This window comes from Papio anubis, chromosome 18, assembly GCF_008728515.1.
Source record: "Papio anubis isolate 15944 chromosome 18, Panubis1.0, whole genome shotgun sequence".
Taxonomy (NCBI): domain Eukaryota; kingdom Metazoa; phylum Chordata; class Mammalia; order Primates; family Cercopithecidae; genus Papio; species Papio anubis.
Window position 1 is genome coordinate 54,603,533 of NC_044993.1, and position 6,000 is coordinate 54,609,532.

The 6,000-nt window shown below is 41.6% G+C and overlaps 1 protein-coding gene across 3 annotated transcripts in view; it reads right to left on the reverse strand.

Annotated features, from left to right (window-relative positions):
* Positions 1 to 2,110, reverse strand: part of ACSM2B (acyl-CoA synthetase medium chain family member 2B) — a 42,316-nt gene extending 40,206 nt beyond the window's left edge. Inside the window, exon 1 of one of the 3 annotated variants that reach the window (XM_021931802.2) lies at positions 1,226 to 2,106. The gene's annotated coding sequence lies outside the window, so the exon portion shown is untranslated. Of the gene's footprint in view, positions 1 to 1,225 lie in introns of all 3 variants that reach the window. The other 2 variants (XM_021931801.2, XM_003916625.5) reach the window with 2 other exon arrangements.
* Between the last annotated feature and the right edge of the window lie 3,890 nt (positions 2,111 to 6,000).

The following is a 6,000-nucleotide window of genomic DNA, read 5'->3' on the forward strand; positions in this document are numbered from 1 at the left end:
TCAATATCTGCTTCTGAAGCTGGGAGATAGAATCCCTGAGTTCATCATTTTCTTTCATCACTTTATCCACTGAACTTAGGAGCAACCAACCAGCTTCATTATGTTCCTTCGTTCTCCATGTATGGTCAAAGGTATTATGTATAGGGTCACTAAACTCCTTGCCTCTAATGAGCAATGAATCAGGAGTGTCAAATGCATTTATTTTGTATACCTCTTTAAACAGTTCACATCAAGGACTATCAGTGGTCTCCATACTATTAGAAGTAAAGTCCTTAGTATTTTGGGATCTAATCATATTAAGGAGCCAACTCCATAAACCCCAAAACCAACAAAACAACTCCATCCTTAATATACTATTCCTCTAGAACCACTTCTGGTACCAAAATATGTATTAGTCAGGGTTCTCTAGAGAAACAGAACTAATGGGATATATATACTTAATAAACTCATATATATAAGTATATATATGAGGTGCAAGGAGAGCCAGTTTGAGTTTCAAAACTGAAGAACCTGGATTCTGATGTTCAAGGGCAGGAAGCATCCAGCACAGAAGAAAGATGTAGACTGGGAAGCTAGGCCAGTCTCTCTTTTCATATTTTTCTGCCTGCTTATATTCTAGCCATGCTGGCAGATGATTAGATGGTGCCCACCCAGATTAAGGGTGGGTCTGCCTTTCCCAGCCCACCGACTCAAATGTTAATCTCTTTTGGCAACACCCTCACAGACACACCCAAGGTCAATATTTTGTATCCTTCGATTCAATCAATTGACACTCAGTATTAACCATCACAGTGTCTGACATTTCTGTCTCCTTTTTTTCTACAGAATAAGAATTGAAGATTTCTGTACCTGCTCCTGAGCAGAACTACGCATTGCCTTTGTACCTGCTGGTCCCTTTCTTTTTCCATAATAGGCTCTTCCTCATTCTTCTGGCCTCACCTCCTCTGAGATTCATCCTTCTTTGACAACCACCCCACTCCCAGGCCCTGTTACCACCCCTTTCCAGCTGCCCTCGTCTCTCCCTGTTGCTGTGATAAAGGTACCTTTTCCTCTGCCCAGTGTTTCCTCCTCACTAAGACTTGACAGGTACTTTCTTTCATGGTCCCTAGGAATTTCTGCTTTTCTGTGAGGATTTTTGCTCTTCTCACCAGCCGTGACTCTAAAAGATTGGTGAGATTATCATGGATTATGACCCCATCAGTTCATTCCTTGAAACAGTGCTCACCTGCCAAGTCCTCTCTGGAGGTCTTTCTGGGGACAGCTTGGACCACCCTCCTCTCCAGCCAGCAGCTCCAGAATTCCTATAGCCTTGGAAGAGAGCACGGTAACTCAAGAAAACAACTTCACAATCCCTGCACTCTTGGAAAGACAGCACAGCTAATCATTGACAGTGGATAACTTTGGAGTCTTTCAAAGAGTAACAGCAGTCCTCCTAGCCAAGTTTATGGACATTACAAAATTAGCGCATTTGAGGCCAACTGGACTTGCACTTTCAACCCAAGGGGCATGAAGCAGATTTATGCCCAGGACTGACAGAAAATTATTGCTTCAACCAAAGAGAGAGAAATGGAGCTCACATGGGCTTGATGAACGCTCTTTTAATTCTTTGCTTTGCTTGGTTCCAGCATACCACTTTTGTCTGGTTTTCCTCTTGCTTTTTCCTTCTCTTTGGCTGATTCCTCCTCATCTTTATCCACACTCACTCTGTACATTACCTCATCAAATGTCATAGCTTGGATACCATGTGGCTTGCCAATGGCCCACACATGTGTGTATCCAGCCTGGTTTTCTCTCCTGCATCCTCACCTGCCTGACTTCTCCACCTGGATATCGAACAGGCATCTCAAACATACTTTGTCCAAAGCTAAGAGGTTGATCATATCCTTCCCTGTCCTCTCCCATTCCAGGTATGGTTTTATCCATCTCAGCAAATGACACCCCTATTCCTCCAGCTCTTACAACATCAAATCTTAGAGACTTTCCTGACTCTTTTCTTTCACACAAGGATGTGAAAAAGCCATCGGGTCCACCTGCAGGCTACACTCAGAGTCTGACATGTTCTCTTCCCTGTTTCAACCCAACACTGTCCAAGTAAGTCCAAAACTCAACAGGGAAAAAAAGTCTTTATATCTCTTTATATTTATTTTATTTGGAAATAGGGTCTCACTCTATTTGCCCAGGCTGGAGTGCAGTAGTGTGATCACAGCTTATTGCAACCTCAATCTATCATGCTCAAGCAACCATCCCACCTCAGCCTCCTGAGCAGCTGGGATTACAGGCACATGCCATTATGCCCAGAGAATTTTTTAATGTTTTGTAGAGACGGGGTCTCACTATGTTCTCCAGGCTGGTCCTGAACTCCTGAACTTAAGTGGTCCTTCCATCATGGCCTCCCAGAGATTACAGGCATGAGCCACCATGCCTGGCCAACATTGACTTAAAGCTGGTCTCAGCCCATGCTCCAGCTCTCTCAGGCTGGAGTTGCAAATTGGTGATCCTACAGTTCTGTGTCTTGGGGGTGGCCCCACTTCCATGGCTTCATGAGGATTTCCCTAGTGGGAACTCTTTGTAGAGGATCTTACCACAAAGCATCTATGGCTCCTACATTCTGGGTGCCTGCAGAATTAATACCATTCTGTCTTTCTTAGTCTCTGGGCCTGTGATGGGAGGAGCAGCCTCAAAGATTTCTGAAATGCCTTTGGAAACTTCTTCCTAATTATCCTATTAGCACCAGGCCCCCTTTTAGTCATGCTTTAGCAAAGAGTTATTCTGACACATCCTTGGATTCCTCTCCTGAAAATTGTCTTGTCTTCTCTCCCACTATGTCCAGGCTGAGAATTTTCCAAATTTAATGCTGTTCTTCCCCTTTAATTGTAAACACAGTCTTTAGGTCATTCCTTTGCTGTCACGATTTAACATAAGCTATTAAAAGTAACCACGCCACTTCTTGAACACTTTACTGCTTAGATATCTCTTGCACCTGACACCGTAGGTCATCACTCTTGGTTCAGCCTTCCACAAAGCCTTAGGGCATGGACACAGTGCACCCGAGTTCTTTGCTACAGAGTAACATGGGTCAATTTTGCCCCAGCTCCCAACACGTTTCTCATTTCTATCTGAGACTTTTCAGCATGGCCTGTACTGTCCATATTTCTATCAGCATTGTAAAAAATTTAAATCTAGGACCTTCCAAATTTATCTTGCAAAAGGGAAAACCTAAGCCCTGAAAGCTGACTGAGGTAACACAACTTCCCCCGACTCTGGTGCATGACCCTTGCTTTCTGACCTTTGTGTTGAGATGTTATACATTAACTAGACTCTTCTTTATTCAAATCTGAACTAAACAACATGAAGATAGAGACCCTTGTGGACTGTCTCCTTTTCATAGAATGTTAAACTATGCCCTTAGAGTGTCATCAAAAGTAGCCAATGAAATCTTATATCTATATGTTAGCCTTTTTTTATGGAAAATGTAATTCTGTTCATCAACTTCATTTTGCCAGTATAAGCAATCCTCATTTTCCCCTACACCAGAAGAACTGCTCACCATTCTTTGGAATAGCTGTGCTCCCTGCATGGCTGCACTCATACTTCGTGCTTCAGTGAGCTCTTTTAACTAGATGCTGAGTCTTTTGACTATTTTAGGTTGACAGCATTTTGGTCACAACCGTTTAACCACTCTCTAAGAAGTTTCAAACTTTCTCTCAATTCTTTGTCTTCTTCTGAGCCCTCCAAACTCTTCTAACCTCTTTCCATTGCCCAGTTCCAAAGCTTCTTTCACATTTTCAGGTATCTTTATAGCAACGCCCTACTCCCTGGCAACAATTTCCTGTTGTAGTCCATTTTTTGTTGCTATAAAGAAATATCTGAGGCTGGGTAACTTATTTCAGATATGTTTATTAGGCCCATGATTCTGATAGCTGGAAATTTCAAGATTGGGCATCTGCAGCTGGCAAGGGTCTCAGGATGCTTCTATTCATGGTAGAAGGTGAAAGGGAGCTGGCGTGGGCATAGATGACATGGTGAGAGAGGAAGCAAGAGAGATAGTGGGGAGATGCCAGGCTCTTTTCAACAACCAGCTCTTGTGGGGAATAATAGGATCAGGACTCACTCACTCCTGAGGGAGGGCATTAATCTATTCATGAGGGATTCTCCTTCATGACTCAAACACCTGTTAGGCTCCATCTCAAATTTCAATATGAGGTTTATTGGGAGCAAACACCCAAACTGGAGCACCTCAGAACACCTTTCTCCTCGGAAATATCTGTCCTTATCAATTAGTCAACAAATATTGACTGAGTGCTACTCTCAGATAGTCACAGAGATGAGCATGACAGATTCATTCCTGTTCAGAAGTGAGACAGATAATAACGTGTAAAATAATTAAGTTCATCTTATATACCATAAAGGATAAATCAGAGGTCAGATCATGTCACACCCCTCCTCAGAACCCACCAGTGAATCTCAATTTCATGCAAAATTAACTTCAGAGTTTTTACCTCATTATTCAAGGTCCGGTATGATTTTCACAAGCTCTCTTCATCTCTGGCTTTATGTCCTGTTCCTTTACCCCCTTATTCACTGCACATCAACTACATTGTCTTTCTTCCTGTTTCTTGAAGGCACACTCTGCCTTAGGGTATCTGCACTTGCTGTTTTCTCTTCTCAGACTGATTTTTCATAGATATCTACATGGATAACTCTCTCTCCTACTTTATTTCCTTGCTAAATATTTTTGTCAACTTCTCAATGAAGCTTACCTTGATCACCTTCTCAAATTGGCAACCCACCTCCAAGTTAGTTCTTCCTACTCCTCATTACTAGGCACTATTTTCCCTAATACTCACTATCTGCTAACATATCTACTTACTATTTTTGCCTCTCTCTCCTTCCATTAGAATCTAAGCTTCATGAGGGCAGATATGTTTCCCCATTTTGTTCAATGATTTAGCTCAAGGACTTTTAACAGTAGCTAGCACACAGTAAGTACTCAGTAAATAGATGAGAGAACGAATAAGGGCTGTAAAGAAAAGAAAACATGTTGTTATAATAATGTGTGTGCCTGTGTGAAGTACGTAGCTGTGTATGTGAGACAGCCTAAGTGCACGTATGTATGTTTTCATGTGTGTGCATGTGACTGTGTGGGATGTATGTATAGCTGTTATGTGTATGCAGTTCTGTGTGTAAAGACATGTGTGTCATAGGCTCAAAATAAAGGGATGGAGGAAGATCTACCAAACAAATGGAAAACAAAAAAAGCAGGGGTTCCACTCCTAGTCTCTGATAAAACAGACTTTAAACCATCAAAGATCAAAAGAGACAAAGAAGGCCATTACATAATGGTAAAGGGATCAATTCATCAGGAAGAGCTAACTATCCTAAATATATATGCACCCAATACAGGAGCACCCAGATTCATAAAGCAAGTCCTTAGAGACTTACAAAGAGACTTAGACTCCCACACAATAATAATGGGAGACTTTACCACCTCATTGTCAATATTAGACAGATCAACGAGACAGAAAGTTAACAAGGATATCCAGGAATTGAACTCAACTCTGCACCAAGCAGACCTAATAGACATCTACAGAACTCTCCACCCCAAATCACAGAATATACACTCTTCTCAGCACTACATCACACTTATTCCAAAATTGACCACATAATTGGAAGTAAAGCACTCCTCAGCAAATATAAAACCTGATCCTGAATGACTACTGGGTACATAACAGAATGAAGGCAGAAATAAAGATGTTCTTTGAAACCAATGAGAACAAAGAGACAACATACCAGAATCTTTGGGACACATTTAAAGCAATGTGTAGAGGGAAATTTATAGCACTAAATGCCCACAAGAGAAAGCAGGAAAGGTCTAAAACTGACATCCTAACATCACAATTAAAAGAACTAGAGAAGCAAGAGCAAACACTTCAAAAGTTAGCAGAAGGCAAGACGTAACTAAGATCAGAGCAGAATGAAAGGAGATAGAGACACAAAAAA